The sequence below is a fragment of the Clytia hemisphaerica genome, unplaced genomic scaffold (genome assembly GCF_902728285.1).
Source record: "Clytia hemisphaerica strain Z4C2 unplaced genomic scaffold, Clytia hemisphaerica genome assembly, whole genome shotgun sequence".
Taxonomy (NCBI): Eukaryota; Metazoa; Cnidaria; class Hydrozoa; order Leptothecata; family Clytiidae; genus Clytia; species Clytia hemisphaerica.
In genome coordinates, this window is record NW_027103836.1 from 2,041,699 (window position 1) to 2,062,859 (window position 21,161).

At 34.4% G+C, this 21,161-nt stretch overlaps 1 protein-coding gene across 1 annotated transcript in view; it reads left to right on the plus strand.

The window, feature by feature from the left end:
* LOC136807228 (leucine-rich repeat and IQ domain-containing protein 1-like) overlaps positions 1 to 21,161 on the plus strand; it is a 69,875-nt gene that overhangs the window by 5,937 nt on the left and 42,777 nt on the right. The window contains exon 2 of the mRNA XM_067063823.1: positions 2,115 to 2,198. The gene's annotated coding sequence lies outside the window, so the exon portion shown is untranslated. The remainder of the gene's footprint in view (positions 1 to 2,114; positions 2,199 to 21,161) is intronic.

Genomic DNA, 21,161 nt, shown 5'->3' on the forward strand with positions numbered 1-21,161 from the left:
AAAAACGTCCAGGTCCGGTTTTGTCAAGTTACAAACCTGATAAAACAAAAACAATGATGTTAATGTAAGACCGGTCTAAGCCGATAAAGACCGGTCCAAGCTGATACAAACCTGTCCAGAACGTTTTACGGAAGCCGAAATACTAAAATTATCACTGCAATCTTCAGAGTAATGTTGGGTATTTTGGGAAATTTTTTATTTTAGATTCCTCAAAATCCCGCCACATCCCGCTCAAAATCCCTCAAAATCAGTCAAAATCGGAATCGGAATAATTCCCGATTGGGAAGGAATAGAGCTCTGAAATTTTCACTGGATATTAGTTTTATTTTTTTATAATTTGGCAAAACAATTTTCAAAACATTCGAACGTTCTCTGGAGTTCAATCGAACACTTTACAAAAAGATTCGAACGTTTTTGGGCACTCGAAATTGTAAACAAAAAAATACCGTCATATATGAAAAAGAGTTACTTGTTTGTTTTCAGACTGGACCTAGCCAAATTGGGCCGATTTGGGCCGGTCTTGATTGTCCTTTGTTTAGAGAAAAGATTTAAAAACATGACTCAGCTAAGATGGGCCTAGATTGGCCAAGATGGTCAACGTCAGCCAAATTTGGCCAGGAACAGCCTAGACCGGTCCATATTGGCCAAAAGTTCGGTTTTTTAAGGATCAATTTTCAATGTGTTCCAAATCGCTTGCAGGGGCGCATTTTCTGTTGTCAAATATAAGCAAAAACAATAGTTTAAAAAATAGCTACTTGTTTATAAAAAAGCAAACAAATTAAAGAAAATTGATTTAAAAATTAAAAAGATTTATTAAGCTTTTGTAAATTGGGGTGCAAATCCCTTGCTGGGCAGTTATAAAATTATCTAAGCAGTGTACTCTTAGGTGCCAAATAAACGGTCCCCCCCGCTTGTTAATTTTTCGAAAATTTTCCAACCCCCCCGGACCTTATTAGGACCCCCTCCGTTTATTAATTTTAAAGAATATTTTCACTTGGCTAAAAGAAGTCCCCTTATTTTGCTCCAAAAAGCCTGATTTTAGCCTATATTTACCTTATTTTTGGGTTTTCATAAGTACAATTTCCAACCCCCCCGGCAATTAGGTCCCCCCCCGTTTATTGAAATTTCAAAAATTTTCCAACCCCCCCGTTTATTCGAACCCCCCCGTTTATTTGGCACCTAAGAGTAAGAGACGTTTTTCAAAAGTGAACCATTATGTTGCTAGTATCAGAGATGGAAGTTTGAGGTTCCATTGCATTGCTTGGTTTAAATAAATACAAAACAACACTTTGGCAAAATCTTAGTGATTTTCCAAAAAGGTTTTTTGGATTTTTAATTAGGTATTTTCTAGGTTTTTCAAAATTCAAATTGATTTCAATGGTAGGATATTACTGTGTGGCCAGGTGCAGCATGAGGACAATTATTAAGTATTTCGTTTAAAAATATCATTACGAGCGAAGAGAAAAAGAAAAAAATTGGAGCTTTAGCTAGACCAAAACTTATATGAAGGCCCAAGCCACAACAAGACAATTATACTGTCACAATCATGCTTTTTAAAGGTTTTCAAGGAATCATTTTACATTACATTCACTTCAACTCAAGGTTTTCAAAGTTGCTTAGTCCAATTTCAAGGATTTCATTCGATTGACTCTTTATCTTTTTATAAAAATAGTTTTGCAGACACACAGATTTTTGAAAATCGAATCAGAATTTCAGTTTGTAAAAAATTAGGTCTCCTTCTAGCACAGTAGTTGGCCCATGTCCAAAGACTAATTGTAGGCTATTGGAGACCTTTAGCCCCCCCCATATATGGCCTGCGTGTGAAGATATGTTGGTAGCTATATGTCTGCATTTATACGGTTATTTAAAAACTGCTTAAAAATAGCATTCTTTTAGTTACCATGAGGTGAAATGAAATGAGATGCTAAAAGCAAAAAGAAGCATCATCCATTATTATATTAAACTCAACTACGTTTGCTGCCCGTGACTACAAATGTAACCGGAGTAAACTTTTAATTTAAGATTGAAGTTAGATTTGAAATTAGTTTTATTACTATCAGATACAGAATATTTTAACCAGACTTATTTTTTTATCTTATTTCTTTCTCTTCAAGGTTATTGAATGAAGTTAATTGAACGGCATCGAATATAATCGTAGTGTATTTCTCAACGATGTAGTTGGTGATGGTGTTGCACTTGTAAGTTATTGCTACTCTACAATTCTAATGTTTTTAATTTCATTGTCTTTCTTTTTCCCAAACCTTTGCCAGCACCTCCTTAGGTTTTACTTACTCACGCCGTTTAACAATTCGCAGTTTGGTACCCCCGTTTGTCATCACTTGATCATCGACAATTTTCTTCAAGTTAGAGGTAATTATATGTTCTTATCATTTTGTGTTTTTTTTTCTCGCTGATTTGGAAATTTGATTGTCAAATCACTCCGTACTTTCTCCATTTTATAAAAACATGTCAAGAAAGGGTATATCCATGGCGTTAAAACGGGGTTGAAACGCCATGAGTATATCACTTAAAAGTAGAAAGTGACTTTCATTTTCTTGTAAATGCACGAGAACCGAACAATTGTCGTGTAGTGCGTGAAAATTAGATTCTCATTTTTTAGTTGTTAAAAATATTCCCTGATAGTTTGTTGTTTCGTGAAAGTTTTGCTCATTTTTGGTAATTTGGGAATCTATTATCTTCTGTCTTCCAAACTACAATTCATGATATGCACCATTGTAATGTTTTCCACGGACCCAACAGCTGATTGGTTTAAAGCGAAGTATTAACTGATTTTACGTCACTTACAACCAATCAGCTATTAGGTCCGTGATGTAATGTCAGAAGACATTGCACATTTCGACCCAACAGTACTTGATACTCTTGAACAATCACCCGTCCATACCGGTTATGACCTGATTCCTAGTGAAGAAGAGATTGTTCGTGCTACTTCAAAACTTAAAAACAGTGCACCAGGTGAATCCGGTATCTCCTCGTACGAATGGAAGAGCTTACTGACAAATAATGATACCTTGATTATCTTGCGAAATATTATTTACCATATATGGGACACTGAAACCATACCAGATGAATGGAATATAGGTCGTCTAACGATACTACCTAAAAAAGGCGATCTAAGTTTACCTAAAAATTATCGCGGTATTATGCTCTTGGAAGTCTCGTATAAAATTATCGCTATAATCCTTCAAGAACGCTTACGACCAATCCAAGAATCGCTCGACCACGAGTCACAATGTGGCTTTCGTCCAGATCGAGGTTGCATTGACGCAATTTTTACCGTTAAACTTGCTCTTAAAAAACGTCGCGAACATGGACTTGAGTCATGGGTTTTCTTTTTGGACTTGGTAAAAGCCTTTGATCGGGTTCCCAGAGAACTACTGTGGCTTATTCTTGAACGTTTCGGTGTCCCATTAAAACTCGTCAATTTATTGAAAGCTCTCCACAAAGCCTTCAAAGTGAAATTCACGGTAGACGAAGTAACCGAAACAATGAACTGTTCAATTGGTGTCAAGCAAGGTGACATTCTTGGTCCCCTTCTATTCACGTTTTTCATTGCAGCAGTTATGATAACCTGGCGTAAAACAACCGAAGTCCAAGCATGCATTTTCAAAACGAAAGAAGATGCTGTCATGACTGGTCGCAGCTACAGAGCATATGGAGAAGATCTGCCACTCCAAGACTCTGAGTATGCCGATGACACTGCTCTCTTATTTAACAGTCGAAAAGAAGCAGAGTCCGGCATTGAGGAGAGTATGTCGCATCTCGCTCGTTTTGGGATGGAAGTACATTCTGGTCCATTGGAGCCACGAGAAGACTCCAAATCAGTTGTTCTCTTCTGTCCAAAGCCACCGAGTAAATATGGAAACCCGGAAACATATGATAACCTTGACCTGTCTGATATCATCATTGGCCAGCGTTACATTCCTATCGTTGATAAGTTCGTTTATTTAGGGAGTATGATTAGCAACGACTGCTCCGACAAAGGTGACGTTCAAATGAGGATCCAGAAAGCAAGCATCGCATTTGGTTCTCTTAAGAAATGTATTTTCTCAAATTCAAGTGTCAATTTTGATGTCAAAGGAAAAGTTTACTCTACCTATGTTATTCCTATTCTATTGTATGGTGTCGAATGTTGGAGCTTAACCGAGAGTTTGTTAACGAGTTTACGAAATTTTCATCATCGTTGCGTTCGAATCATGTGTCACGTCAATCGATACCAGTCATGGGTAAAGAGAATTAGTAACGTTGAACTTTTGAATAAAGTTTGTTTGAATTCGATTGATAGCTATCTCTGTCAACGTCAAATGGCATGGGCTGGCCACGTAATTCGAATGCCCTGGTTTCGTTTACCAAGAAAAATGATTTCTTGCTGGGTCCGCTCGAAGCGCCCTAAAGGGGCCCCTCGCTATACGTTTGGTCGATCTTTGTTCAAAACTTTCAAAAAATGTAACGTTGATAAGTCATGTTGGCATGTTCTTGCTTCTGATAGATTTCAATGGAGAAATCTCATTAATAATTTGAATATATAGCTAGACTTTTATTTCTTCTCGTATTTTCTTATATATGACAATTTTCTGATAATTTTTTTAGGATGTGTTTGCGCTGTGATTCTCTTGACTATTTTCAGGAGGCCTATTCCCTTTAGGGAAGGCCTATGCTCTTCTTCTTCTTCTTCTTCATTGCAATGGTGCATATCATGAATAAGTTAGTTCCAAGTTTATTGAACACATTTCTTGTTTTAACGGCTTATGTTTTTGCTCTATATACCTTTCCCGAGTTTATTTCGACTTTTTGAGAAACACTATTCCAAAACCCTGCTCTACTTGCATTTAATTTAGAAAGATTCTACTACGAAAAATACAAAATCAACAAAAAAATAATTATGTTAAAAGCTCTTCCGGTTCTTGAGATATTTCAATTTTAAAGTTTTTTCTTAAACAAAAGTATCCCATGGAAACGGCATAGAAACGAGGCCCGGTAGGATAAAATATCTTTTAAGAGAGGTTCGACTGTAAAAACAAAGGAATTAAAACAGCCATAAAAAAGGAACGGAAAAAGCTTTTGATCTCAAATTTTCAGAATGACTTTGTATCACCAAAAGCTTCAAAAGTATCAAGTTCTCGTTTCAAACTGAAAATCGATAAACTTGGGACAGGTGTAATTCAAATGGAAAATATAGGTTGATATGCGAGTGAAACGAACGCAAAATTTTTGGCTCCAAACTGGCCAAGAGATTTTCTAAATATTTTTTGATTTTTAAAGACTTTAAAGATTTAAAATGTTTTTAGGGTAATTCACATTGCGTCTGTATTACTCAACAATGATTGAGTTTTTGTTTGTTTTAGACAATTTTTGGGGTGGGGCTGAATATGTTACCAACCCTCATGAAAATTTATGTATGCATCTAGTATGTATCAGTATGATTATAATGCAAGTGGTATGCATTAGTATGAGCATACTTGCATACCAAAAAAACAAGTATTTTAAAGTTAATAGCATACTGAATACAAATTATGCATCTATTGTGTATACCAAGCACAAGTATGCAAGCAAAAGTTGAATATCATACTGAAGTATGCCATCAGGTCTGTATACCAAACTCATTACGCGGTACAAATAATGATCAGGATGCGCGTTAGACTTTCGTATGAAGTGGATGGTTTGGTAACTGAAATACGTTTTTACGGGAGAAAGTTTCCTATTCAAATCTTTCTACGAATTTTGAACTATATTTCTTATGCATGCGTGGGCGTGGGAGAATTTATCTTGTTTTTGTGTCCTGATAATACACATCACACTGTGCCTAAAATGTTATGTGATACAGATAAATTTCTCACTGGAAAAATAAGCAATCAGAAATTTTATTATAGTCCTTTTTTATCAATTATAGTTCTCCAAGAAAGTTTATGAAGGAACAGCGGATTCTATTATGTGAGCTTTTCAGGAGGTCAATTTATCTGGTAGAATGTTTTTTCAATGATAATCCAGGTTGAAAAAAAGCTCATACACGTTTTTTTTTTATAAGAACAAAGTATATAAGAACATAAGGCTTCGATGGCCGAAATATTAAGAACATGTTAAGAACATTTTAAGGCTTTGTGGACTCGAAAACACCCAATTTTTTAGGAAATTGCACAAAAATTCTCACAAAATGGTGAAAATAAGAACATTTTAAGAACATTTTTAGGCTTAAAACTCAAAAAGTTTAGAACATCGGAAGGCTTCAAAAATTTTCGACGTTCTTATAAAAAAAAAAACGTGTAACATAACCTTGTAACTTAATGTCTGGAAATTTGGACTTGCTATAGACTCATGTCTGTTTATGTTATCAATAATTTTTAGCGTTCATGATAACCTCCTATAAAGGAGTATATCACTAGATAAATTTAAAGAAATTTTAAAATGCCATGATTTATAAACGTTGCACATGATGTGGATTTTGAATGGTCAGTCTTAAAGAGAATAAAGAGGCCTCGAGAGAAATAATTCCACATCTATCTTGTTGTGCTTGAAACATTTCACCTTTGTAATGGATGTTTGACCATTGGCAACCAGCCAGGGCTCTTGCAGAGTTCATTATAGGCTTAACTAACACGTCAGTATTTCGCTAAAAACGGTAGCAAAAAGAATACGAGATAAATTTAATCCTCCAAAAATTCAGACAAAGATAGATATTTTTGAAACAATGTTGATTTAAGGGTTTTGTCTGTTTCCTTGCACTGTTCGATTATCAAACAGTTAAGAGTGTCAGTTTTCAAAAAGTCAACTTTTTTGATTTTCTTGTGTCACAAATGAATAAATTGCAAAACTCATTTTATGTGTGTATGTACTTGATTGTCGTATAATTGAGCTTTTGAATTACTGTAGTACCCGAGCTTTATCCTTTCAATGATAAAGGTATTCTTCAACGAAGGAGACAGCTTCATTAAAACATCGTGAATCTAGAGCTATCGAAATTATTTCCTGGGTCCTGTTCACAAAGTTGGGTCCACAGCAGCTAAGCCCTCACAGTCCTACCGATAATTACTGCGGTAGGGATAGATGGTGTCCGTCATGAACTTCCACATAGTGATTGATCTATTTTTATTTTTATTCTTCCAAGTATACAACCTGATGTATGTTTTACAACACACCACCACAATTTATTATGTTGGTGACGTAATCTAATTTTCAAGATGGTAGCAGACACCCTCTACCTTATGTCTTTTGTTTCTTTATGTTTTTGGGCTAAATATTTCTGGCTTGTCAAGTCACGTATTTTTCATTTTCTGAGATTTCCTTTTAAAGTCATTTTGACCAGATTTTCTCATTTTTTCTGACGTCGTTGACTGGTTTTGTATCCCAGTCTTTTTCCCCTCAATTTGTACCAAAGAAATAAGAAATACTATTGTTTTTTACATACAAAATGATATTTTGTAATGATTTTGGCTTTCCTCTTCACCAGACAGTAAGGTGCGAAGAAATCGGTACAGAAAACCCCTGAAAACTGAACATTTTATAATATTCCTCAATAAAGTTTATTCCGTCTGTTTTACATTTTATTTCGAAAGCGTTTTTATTGAAAATATTGTTAAAACTTTTTCGTATGACTTCATTCTTCCATTTTCTGCCTTTTAGAAACAGAACAAAAAAAGCACAGAATAAAGAATAAACTAGGTTAAAAAATTTCCCTTTTTTCGCTTTCCCCAGTCAAAGTAAATCAACATTGGGAATGGAGAGAGGGGAAAGGACTTTTTCGTTGAAATCCTTTACGTCTTTGCTTCATCTTCTTCTTCATTTTCCCTTTATGATTTACTCTTCTTCATCAAAAAATGCAGATGTTTTTTCCCTCCTTATCTCCCCCCTTTCCTTTGCTTCCTTCAAAAAAAAAAGAAGAAGAAGAAGAAGAGGAATAAATTCTTGATTTCGTTATTTTTTCGTTTTGAGAGTTTCCATTATTATGTCTTCTTATGAAATGTAGAAAGACCAAGGATTATTTGGTTTATATACTGTAGCGAGTGGTGGTATGAGCTGCTCGTTTTTTTTTGGAATTTCACCTATAATGGCCAAAATCTTGGATAAAATTTGAAACCTCTTCTTAAACGCCACTGGGAATCTTCCCCTCCTTAAATCATTATTTTGTTAGCAGGAGAGAGAGATTTGAAAATAAGATTTAATAGAAAATGGTGTATATTTTAGATATATTTTGGTTTTCGATCAAAATATTTTATTGCAATGACAGCTTGACTTTTCATTGGGTTATTAATCATCAACTTAGGTGCTTTTATGAACAAAAAAAGGGGAAAATGAAGATTCAAAAATTAAGGGGCGGTGTTCTTCCCCCTTGTTTTTATTTTTCTAAATGAGTTTTCATTTTTTATTACTTTCTCCATATAAAGTTATATTAAATTCTGGAATGGTTGCCCTTCAATTTTAGACCTTGTTGATATTATTTTTTTTGGCAGAAGTTAGTGAAGGTATACGGCACACCTAAATCTTATATTTTATTGTGTTGACAAAAAACAGGAGCAAAAACTTCGAACAATAAAATTTTCATTTGTCATATTCTTTTGGGTTTTGGCCTTGTGTTTTTTGTTTTTTGTTTGTGATTGATTGATAAGGATAGAGGTTTTTGACGCTTTAAATCATTCTGTCTCTAAAATGGTGATCAACGCATTTAACGGTACCTTGAATACGAATCTTAACCTTAGAGAATATTAAACCCGTAAATCCATACTTTCTTTGTCAACATAAATTTCAAAAGATAATCTTTTTCCACCGACCAATACTTTATGTCTTACACAAATCCTCTAATTTGTTTGGCGGTACAGCTTCGAGGGAGACTCAAAAAGTTCTTGTCGGTTCATTCTTTCATTCTCATTCAATATAATTTGTAGTTAGTAAAACTTGCTTGCTTATTGGCTTTTACTTGATTTGTTCTCGTTTATTCTCCATAAAAAAGAAGCACCTAGAACAACACAGCTTAAGAATTTAACGAGTTTTACTATAGTATTAAGTGCCGAAAATTTAGTTTGATTTGCTTCCTGGTGAATTAATCAAAACTCAAAGAGGGCCGACTTAGTAGTTTGAAGTTTTTACAAGGTCCTCGCATTGAAGATCAAGAGAATTAGCAGTATTATTTCAATTTTGTGCAAACACCCAGCCGTCAGCATTCTTTCAAAACTTAATTCTCTTTGTACCCTTTTACCCAAATTCTATCGAAGGTTTTTGTTTTTAAAATTGTGATACACGCTTTTTTATAAGAACAATTTTATAAGAACTCCAGGCTGAAAATCGACCAAAACCTTAAAATAATCCTAAGCCTTAAAATTTAAAAAATAATCAGAAAATACTGATTTTAACAGATTTTAAACCCATCTTAAGTTTTTAAGTAAAGAACTAAGTGTATCAAGAACATCGTAAGAACATTTAAGCCCAGCCCAGTCTGAGCCAAAATTTGCTGGGTTCTTATAAATAAAAAAGTGTATTTTTTTGTGAGAAAGTTTGTACGGTTGATGATGATTAGTATGATGAACATTGATTAAGCTTGACATTGATCTCGTTAAAACGTTCATTCAACCTTTTCCAGCACTTTACTGTTAATTTCTTTTGATCTTTTTGAATGGACACCCGTGTTTAAAAGTTCAAACCCTTTAGTAAAATCATGAAAATATCAGTATAAGAGGAAATGATAAAATTTCCTGGTCGATGGATTGCAAAACTTGCAAATGACAAGCAGGGATAAAAATTCACTAAAACTTTTCACTTGGGACGATATTTTGACCAATTTTTCCAGTGGGAGGGGTTCCACCGGGTCTGTGAGAAGGGGGTGTTATCTCTGGGTAGCATTTAGTCATGTATTTTTAATGACTCGTATGGTCGAGTTTTGCTGGTGTCGCAAACCTGTCTTGTAACACCCCCTTCTTACAGACCCGGTAGGATTTTTTCAACCAGTGAGGGTAAAAATAATGTACTGAAACTCAATGGGGATAGATTTTTCCATATTTTTTATGGCTGGGGTTAAATTTCCTTGTTTTCAAGTCTGAACATTCGGTGGAGATGGAAAAAATATGTCTTGCAGTGTGGATTAGTTTATTTTGTTATTTTTAATGGGGACAAAAATTAGGTTATAAATTTCCACTGGGGACGGTATTTTGGCCAATTTTTCTTGTGGGAAGGGCTCTCAGTGGGTCTGTGATGTGTTGTATGATTTTCAGTTTTATTTGCTTCTTTCCTTCTGTTATTCCGTTTCTGATTTCACCATCGTCGTCCAGACGAAGTTGGTGGTCTGTAATCTAGTATTTATTTGCTTGTTTGTTTTCGATACGATGTTTAATTTTAAAACATTATTTTTTGTGAAAACCTTTAAAGTGTTCCGCTCTTCTATGTTAAATTTAATCTCTTGGAATTTCACTCTCAAAGATTATAAACCTGACTAGACCTGCCTTGAGTTCGACAGCTTCTGGGACCATAACAGTTTTGTATAAAGAGCTGCTCAACAATATCAAGTTTTGTAATTTTTTTCTTAAATAGTTTTTGGAGTTAAAGTTTACTAGGACTTAGAGAAATGAAATCGTTATCGATGATTCAACATCTCATCGTAAAAATTTAGATTTTAGATTTTAAGTCTAAAATCCTCATTAAATGTTTCCATTTCCAGAATAATATTTTGAGCATTTTGATAAAATTTCTTATGGTGTTAAAATCTTATAAAGAATGTTCTTAAATCTTTGCCCTTCGAGCCTTTTTTTCTAATGATTTGTTCCTATGTGTATCTTTATTTATTCTATGGACCACTTGAGACACTTGCTCTCATGTCCGAGTCCTGTAGAAGCATGTATTGTCGAATATTAGTCAAGCTCTTTGTCTGCCCAGGAAGCATGACTAAATTTTTTTAAGAACTGTGATGATGTTTTCTGTTGAGCTATTTTTAAATATTCATTGAACCGACAGAAGAGAGTCGTTTACGAGAGTTTCTTGTTGACGGTGACTTTCAATATTTCGAGAAATGGAACGTATATCGAATAGTAGAACGTCCAATTGGAGAGCATCGATTGTATTCAGCATTTAATTTGTGGAAGATATAAACTGATAGTGAAATGAAATTAACCACAAAAAAAAATCAAAAACCTTTTTGAAACGGATTTTTTTCTTATAATAATTTTTTTCTAAAGATGACCTCCTTTTTGATGTCACCATCTTGTATTGTGTAAAATAACTTTTTGTTTTTGTGACTCTTTTTTTGTCACCGTCACGTCGTATCACACTATAACGTCAGAATAATATATGAAAATGTCTGTTACTATTCATGGAGATAGATATGTTATGTTTCTCAACCAATGTTATCATTCGATATTATTTTTTTCTTATCTCTGTGACATTTTTTTTTGATGAGAAGGGATGAATATTATAAGCTCAGACAAGACCCTGATGTGGCTTTGATTTGGCTCGATGTGGAACGATAGTGGTGAAATTGGCGTTGGTCGTGTTATGTTGTTATCTTGTGAAAAATTATTGAATTTGTGCAAAAAAAACTGCCTAAAAATAGGGCTTTTGGGCTTTTTGGATTTTGTGTGAAATTGCTTCATTTGTTTTATGCCAAAATACCATATTCTTTAACTTTGATCATCTCACCGATATCCAGCAACGAGACAATTTACTGAATCATTATTAAAATTTTCAAGTATATGATTCATGAAAATTCCTTTCCAAAACAAGCAAGGACTGTCGATGAATATGTAGTGCAGAAATGACAGACATAGAATAACTCTCGCTACTTCATAATAAACTAGGGAATCTTTTGATTTTAAGCCACAGTTAGAATGGAAGTTGTATCTTTTGTCCTCATGAAAATAGTTTTTGCATTTCTCTACATGCACTGCGTGACTGATGGGGCTTCGCTTTTGATATCGTGCGAATTTTCGTCTGCATTGGAATTAAGAAACTATATAATTTTTATATAATCGCTATACGGATGTTCAAAAGACGTCTTAAAAACGTCCGTCAATGACTCTTTCTATGACCGTGTCCGACATTTTATATAAGGTTTGTTTATGTACCGAAATTGATTCATTGTCAAAACTTTAGTATTTATACAACAGTGTTTAATAAAAATGGCATTATGCCGTTTTTCTTTTACTTTAGAAATTTTATTCATTTATTGTGACATTTTTTAGCTCTAAGACATCATTTCCTCTCTGGAAAGTTTATTTAACATTTCTTTGCTGCTATTTCGTGATTGTATGACATGGCTACAATAAATGTTATTTCTGTAATGTAAAAGGAGGAGGTATATCTCGTTTACGCTTTGATTTTCTTTTGATGTTTAGCTCTGTACAAAATCGTGCTACGGACCCGTGCTACAGAGAAGTTTTTATTGTCTCAATGTTCCATACTATCTCTCAGTTCTTTAAACTTCTTTTTTTCTTTGCTCGGTTTTAGTAGGAAATCTTTCTCATAGCCGATGTCTTGTAGTGAAATGGGAGGCTCAGAGAGAGATTTTGTTGCGAGTAAAAGCTTTTATTTCATCTGGTCAATTATCAAACTATCCACAAAATGTTCCATGCCTTTTCCAAAATTAACGGTTCTTTCAACCTTGTATTTTTCTTTGCTTCATTTGTGTAGGACATTGTTCTCATAACCGACGTCTTGTAGTGAAATGGGAGGCTCATAAAGATTTGTCGCAAGTAAAAGCTTTAATTTCACCTGGCCAAGATGTCATTAGAGCACGAAAGGTGATTTTTGAATTCATCTTGATGGTGTTTTTGCATGTTTTATTGATGTTGAACTGTACGTGTACAGTAATTCGCATGTCGTTATAACTGAACTAGACCATGTTGTATGTATTATGATTTAGAGAACACGATATGTATCGTTGGGTCTTGTAAGAAAATGTTGGTTATCAACAAATACGACATTTTTTAATCATGTGACGGTGCCTGGTACAATGCATTCTCTTTTTAGATGTAGGCCTCGCTGCACAACTAAAAGTGGTAGGGTGTGGTGGAACCAACTTCCTTGCTAGATTACATGAAACAGGTTGGTAAAACAGTTCTTATGACCGTATTGAAGAAACGATTTTGAAAACTATTTTTTAGCGAAATATCACTTTTTTTTATGAATCAATGACATAGCTTAACCCTAGAAACATAATCCCAGGCACTTATAAAGTGAGAGAAGAGATGTTAGGTGTAACAACTATAGTATGAGAGTTTGTTATTTCATCAAAGTGATCCCTCTCAGCCCAACCAAAAAATGAGACATGAAGTAACACTATAAAATGCTTGTTATTACATTATAATCTTTATATAAAGTTTCTTGTCAACTTAACCTAAAGTACATTACGTGGTTTTTTTTTATCGTTTTATCCCATTCCTTATTTTGTAGCATTCTTGGAGTTCTTGGGATAGCGAGGTTTGGTGTTTTATTCAAATAATTTTTATATTTTTTACTGAACATTATACTTTTACTGTTTTGCTTCTATATACAATGTTGACGGATAGAGTTTGGTAGACGTCGTTGCGTTCTAAGTTATTAATGGTGGATATCAATTTTCATGGTCACTCTTGTGTATTTTTCTAGTGCTGTTTTATGGGGTAGGGGGTGATGCACCATAGACAGAGCTTCAGGCTTGCAGAATTTCCTATACAAGCTCTAAACGAAGGAGATAGCGACGTAGTCTAGTTGGTCTTGGCTTTCTACCTACTTTTTTAGAAGCTTTTTATGATGCAATGGCCTGTGAGTCACGTATATTTAGCTTTCTTGAACTATAAACGTATATTTTTGTTTGCTTGGGGTTTAGCATTGACATACTTAAATGTTGTTTCACAGCTTAACTTGGCATTAACAATATGGCTCTTTATTTATTATACTTTTAGTCTTTACTTGGGGATGCGATCCAGTCCCTGATCTTCCTCCATATTTCGTTCTCCATGGTTGTTTTAAGGCCGGTCTCCACTTTTGGCTTCAATCCTTTTTGCTTGGAGAAAGTATTACGTCGTAAAAATGTAGCGCGCGCTCGAAAAAAAAAGTTGAACACATTTCAACTTTTTTCAACTGTTACGTCAGATCGCGCCAATGGAGTTGCTTCATTTTTCTTTTGACCAATTGCGTGGAAGCTTTGCTCAAAAAAGTGTGATCGAAGCGCGCGCAAGTGGAGACCGGCCTTTAAAGAACTCCTTATTGTCAAAATTGTTTGAAAAGACACGTTTTGCGCTTCTCTATGACGAACGATGCAGTCATTGTTGGTTATGATGACAAAGTTGCACTCGCTTTTTCTTTTTATATTTTTCTATGTGTTTCATGCCAAGAAAGGATTTACCTGATGACAGGGAAAACTTTTAGATGGCAGTGTTTAGTTAAATCATTTTTAAGTTTGCTAATTAGTAGAGAAATTATCACTAATTTCATCAACTCATCAGACGGTATTAGAAGGTGATTGCTTATTAGATGACGTCTACAAATTAGCAGGTGATTTGTTTAACATCACGTCTTAAGCAAGTGACGTCGAAAAGGTTTAAACATTATTCAGTGTATCAACAGAATTTTTAAAACAAAGAAGAAATCAATGTTTAAAACAAGTTAAATGATGAATGGAAACTGTTACGTGATCGATTCGATGCTTAGTACAGATTACGAGTTTCGGTATAATGTTATTTTGCCAGCTTTGTTTGTGGTTTTGTAGAGGATTGAGATTCACCAATTTTCAAATCTAGGTCTCAGTGGAAAATTGTGTGTATTTTTTGACAGTTGGGGAGGAAATGAGCACAAGAGGAGCTGAATATTTTACTGTGGGGTATTCGACCGAAGTTACTCTTACTCTTACTCTCTCTTATCTTACTGGCGTGTCAGACACAATGGGATGTCATTTTAACCACAGGAAATTAGTCTCCTGTAGATATGCTCAAAATTTTATCCACATTGGAAAACTTTACTGAACTCCTCACTCTACAGCAGTCATTTTTTTTTCTCTTTAACAGTCTAAAAAAATGTTAAGTCTAAGAGGATTTCATCTCAAGTCATCATTGTTAAGATTTGTTTTACTTTGACAACAAGGATAAAATCTGTTAGGAAGACATACTATATCTTAGATTATCCGGACTCAGATGATGATGTTCGTAGAGTTTGTTTACATTCCGGTGAGAGGATCTGTTCCTGCTTTTTTGAAACATCAGGAAGTGTTTAGATCGACGATAATTTTGTTGTATTTGTACAACGTTTTCTTTTCTTTTTTTTCAAGTAAGGATCTATGACCACGAAATTTGTTTTGAAAAACAGTTCTACAGTTTTTTGGCGACTTGCTATTTCAGAGTTGTCATAAAGATCGACAGTTGGTGATAAGCTCTAGTGGCTGTTTTCGGAGGATGCTAAATATAGAATTCTTTAGTTTGTTCTTTGGTTTATACTTTATTTACACACAACCTCTTTAATGTTTTCAACCAGGATCACCAGTGACCGAGAAAAGTTTTAGATTCGGTGTGTAATCATTTCATTCTTCAAATTTCAATGTTATTTTTAACGAACGAGCATTTTGAGTTCTTTGAGTATTTGAAATATTTTAGTGTTGTATGAATGGCTTGAAAAACAACATTTCCTTTCTCATCGAGTTTTATCAGAAACTAACAACAATTTTTTTAATCACCGGATTTTGATGTATCCTTATGAAATTAGAACCTCTCTCTTCTATTCTGTCTTTTTTGTTGTCTGGTTACCCTTTGGCTTTAATTAGGATTTATCATAACTCAATATCAATGTTACAAAAAGTCAGTCTAGTTTTCAAATTATAACTTATTAAAGTCCTGGTGAGATTCTCCTGAGGTGTATGTGAACTAGTTCTTTTTATCGGTAATTTGCTGGTTTCTTTGATGTTTGATAAGCTCAAAGTTTATGAAAATAGAAATCTCATTATTGAAAGAATCTCTAGGAATTTCTTTGGATACACATTTTATGAAAGTTATTTCATTAATTTGTTTGGCTGTAATAGATGACCTTCTGCAAGGTTAAAGTAGCATCGTTAGTGAACCTATCCGTCCTTCTTGACCGTTTACGCCTCCAATATTTAAAGTCATTGTCTCTATTTTCATCGTGATTCCAGTAGTCCTTTTTGTATGTTTGTCTCTTTTGTAGTCTATATTTATTTGGCTGAAATAGTTGATCTTCTCCAAGAACCATAGTAGTCTTGGATAAATCGGCTTAGATTACGACAGTGTTAAGTAGTTGTTGTCGTTGTCGCCGTCGTGGTTCAAGCAGCATTTGTCATTTTTATAATCCATATCTGGTATTTCTACAAGTATAGTCACAGTTCTTTTGTCATTCCATTTCTTTTGATTCGATGCCAATACAGGATACGTACAATACGTTACTGTTGAAATAAGGAAACAAATCTAAAACAGCGTGTTGCCAATCGGTAGACAGTCACAATGATTGATTACAAATCTGAATTTTTGTGCGTGTGTAGGGGACATCAATTACGTATTGCTGCATTAGACGTGTTTGTGGTTTCAGTGTTTATGTAAGTAAGCAGTATATACTGGTATATATTGTACTGTATGGTTGGTTGATTTGATCTCATGATTCTTTTTCTCAAAATTTTTGATTACACAGTTTCAATCGCTGCATTTCTTGGGCTGACTTTTCTCTGGATGAGCATTCTTAATTCTTATGCAGTGGTTTTTTTATTTTTGATGTATCTTAAAACGGCGAGAGATGTCAAAAGCGTTTTTGGAAAAGTCACAAGCACTTAAGATCGGTTTGAACATTCTTATGACCATTGTTTTGAGAGTTTAAAGGAATATTTTCATGGCTCAACAGAATTTTAACATCCCAGCTGGCACACAACGTTGTTTCAACCTTTGTCTAATGCTATAATGGACGTTGTGAACGTTAGATAAACGTTGAAAAAACGTTGTGTGCCAGTTGGGATACGTTGTTCGGATAGTATTCTGAAGAATCTTCCTCTTCATTTATTTTCATGTTCTACCACCCACTTAGACTTTTCACTAAATTAAATTTAACCATTTCTTCCATTTAGTAAAAGGGCCCCTGCTAGGACTTTTTTATGAACTTGAGTAATAAATGAAGAACATAATATAACACCGCTGGTAGACTTGTTTTTGCTGGTCCCCCTTATCTGTATGTTGCTATCAGTTGATTAGATAATGATGATGTTTCATGGAAAGAAAAGGAAGATAAGAGAATTTTCTACCATAGAAAATTGTGTGGAACTTTTTTACTGAGGGGCGTGGGAGTTCTTTTTCTTTACGACCCTAAGCGGATAATGAAAAATATCATCTGATACAGTTAGATTGGGGAATGGGACGTCTTTTGTATATTGTTTGAATGTTGACATTGTTTATTTTGTTTGAGATTATTTAATTGGAAAATGATATTGCTTTTTCTTCTTTTTGTCTAGATGTTTTCTTTCAAATTTTTTTCTTTATCCATCTTCAGTTAGTCTTCATGCTGGAATTGTATGGTAAGAGACATGAGACTGGTTGTAGCTGACCATTTTTCTTAGATTATTTACTATAGGAATACTGCATGTTAGGTGTGCATCGCAAAGTATTTTAAAATAATCCTGGAAAATTACTTTTACGATGATATTCTTTAAAAATATTCGCTATGATACAGTGTGGAGTCTCCATAACTCGAACACGAGTTAAGGAAGTTTCAAGTTATGAAGTAAGGGTTTATAAGACATTGCTAGCTGTCTGACCATAAAGTTTGGTCGAATTAAGGAGACTTTCGAGTTATAGGGGTTTGAGGTGGAGAAATTTGAGTTTTAGAGGTTCGAGTTAAAGAGACTCCACCCGTAATAAGTCTACTAGAATATCCAGGATCTGTGTTCCAAAGGATTGTAAAAAGCGTTTGTTTAAAGTATTGTAAATGAAACATTTAACACAAATCTTCAGATTTCCATAGTCAGCTATTATTAAAAAAAAATAGTATTTTCTCTATGTCCAACTCCAGAAATAACTTTCCGTGTCACTATAACTCGTGTGGAATTTCCTCATTTTTGTTGCAGAGAATCTTTTGTTTCCAGCTCGTGGCTTATACTGATGGATTTTGTCGAATGTATAGACTACTTATCCATAGGGAAGTCATTGTGTATCCTTACGAACGGCATGGTTTCCTAATCGTTGTATATAATACTTTGCATTGAAGCTTCTTATGAATGAAAATATTCTAGATTCTATCCTTAACATCTTAACAGTCTGCTTTAAGAATATTAATGGATGGTTTTAAGGATATTCGCTTTGGTCTGATTTGGTTCGGTTGGGTACTTGATGATTGTTGTGATGTGTTTGGCGGGCTACGCATTGTTGTTTTTGAAAACCATATTCCACTCATGATATTTTTTCTATTAGCTAACTATCAAAAGTGAATTATACGCGCCACGTGGTGAAAAAGTTTTTTTGTTTTGTAAAAACCTAGCCGGAAAACGACCTCAAAATAATGTCCAGCTAACGTTCAGTAACGTATGATCGTTGAAATATCGAGTGCCAATTGGGCAAGTAGAAAATTCTTTCGCAACGTGGCACACGTTTTTCTTTAAGAACAAAGCTTTGAGGCTGAAAATTTAAGAACATTTCAAAGCTTCGAGGAATGAGAACATTCAGTTTCTTAAAAAAAATAAACTAAATTTTTTCTCGAAATGCTAAAAAAGTTTAAGAACAGTTTAAGGCTTAAAATATAAAAAGCTAAGAACACCATAGGCTTCAAAATTCGACGTTTTTATATAAGAAAAGGTATACTGTAGAAGTTATTTCAGAAAAGGTTTGACATAATGGAAAGCATTCCTCTTCTTGCGACGCTCAATTTACGACATGCTGAGGTCATTAGATTAGCAATTACTATTTTTTAATGAGGTGGGATCATTCAAGTACTTTAAAGATAATGACACCTTGTGTGTGATAATTGCTTTGTTTTAGTCGAGGGCTATTAAAGAAAATAGTGAAAATAGTAGGATTGTTAGTGGTTGATTGTGTTGATTCATTTGGATTTTGGATGGCTTTGTACAATGATCTGCTATGAAAGTGTATGTGTTGCCACAGAGGAAAGAGCCTCTTGAATTAAAAATTCTTTTGCGTAATAGTGAAGTTAGTAAATCGGTAAAATCACGACGACGAAAGAAAATCTAACAGGCTAGTGAGTTTCAATCAAATTTCGTATTTTCACTAGCATATTTACCTTTTTCGTCCGTCGTCGTGATTATCCTGGTATGCTTAACCTCAGTAATTTCACTAGTTCTTAATTGAAAGTAATTTATGCATCCTTTCAAGGTATCGATGATAGAATTTCCATAATCGCTGCTTTTTCGATCAAGAGTTTGGAACCTTTGAGTAATAATAATGCTCTAAGTATTTAGTTTGTTCTAGTGTTCCGGATATATGTATGTTATTGTATCGAAAAGACTCTTCCTAGTCACAAAATCTTATATGATTTAAATCTTTTCTTTCAACAGCATTAAAAACAAAAACCACGGTTCAAAGAAATTCAACGAAGACTTTGGTTGTAATTTTTTTGTATTTGGATATTGTCTTTTTTTTATGGTATGAATGGCTTTGGCAACGATTGGTGAATCAACAACGTCCCTTGATATCTGGACACTTTCCAAGAACGGTATATGTAACGCTTGTCTGGACGGAAGATACGAAAGTTGCTACTGTGTGGTTGACAAGAAAAAAAAGTCGAAAAAATCAGCTTCCAAAGTGGCGGCCGACACGGTGACACGCGAGAATCTTATTTCCTCTGGTAGTTATTCTCACAGTTGTTCTGGTGAATTTATATCGGATAACGAATTTGAGGATTATGTTGATTTAGAAGGTTCTTTACCTGTATCATCGACTGATTGGAATACAATTGATACTCTATTAACGCCCACCAAGGAACGCCAAGAGATGCCGAGTTCAGAATCAACCTTGACAGCTTTGGAGATGTGTTCTCCGGAGAAAAAACTGCAAATGCAGATGACGTTTGTTGATTCTGAAAGTGATAAAGAAAGTATACCAGATGTCGAAGTATATTATGAAGATAACCAAGATTTCTTGTTTCGAAAAGGACAATCAATATCCAGTACTGATCTGACCGGACCTGATGCTGATGGACGCAATATAGATTCTAGAGATTCTGGATTCGTGACTTCAGATATGTATGAACATGACATTGAATATGTTACCGATGATGTCAGTGAGAAACGACGTGGTTCGTTGGAACCTTCCGAGATTTCACACATGATGTTGACAACGTTACAACTCCACGAGGAAAGTGAAGAGCGTGAACGAAAAGAACGCGAATCACAATCGTACCAACAAAACGAATACAAAGCTAATCTGTTCAAGAAAAGTTTCGAAGAATTAACAATTTTGAAAGAAGAACTTGAGATAAGAGTAGCAGAGATTAATTTGGAATTGGTGCAAGAATTATCGTTGAGAGATGAACTACATTCGCACCATCAAGCTCTACTCATGAACGCTGATGATATTGCCAAATCAGCGCCCTGCCCCAATAATAACGACGTCACTCCTACGAACTCTCCTTCCAAAACGGTTTCGGCCACGGCAAATTCGAACTCAACAGCTACTGATAACAGAGCTAAAAGAAGATCTTGGTGGTTCCGGTGAAATAATATTTAAGATTTGGAACTTACGCTCTTCCCAGCTCTTCCTAACCCCTCCTGTCCCTGCCCTCCTCATACTAAGGTATTCTGTTCTCTTATTCAAAGGATTAACCTTAATCTAAGACAGATTTGATGTCGTTTATCTTTTCCACGCGCCCAAAAAAACGAAACAAAAACTCCTTCCTCAAATAATATTGAAAGTATAGAACTAGGTTTCAGAAAAGTTGAAAGCAACGCAATTTTTCGATAGTGAGAGTGATTTACTTCTTATGGTAGTAGGTTATTTTGCTATCGACGTATAAATATAAATGAAGAAATTCTTATTATCGATTTGACAATTTATATATTATTACTAAAACAATACAACAGTTCATAATTTATTTTTTATTTGTTAATATTTTAGATAAATTTAAAAGAAAACGAAAAAGATTTAACGACAGAACCAATTTATACAATGAGATACTATTTTCAAGTAGATTTAAATATAATCACTTATAATGGCATTGAGGCACAGAGAGATTATTACTCCCCATTTTTACCTACCCCT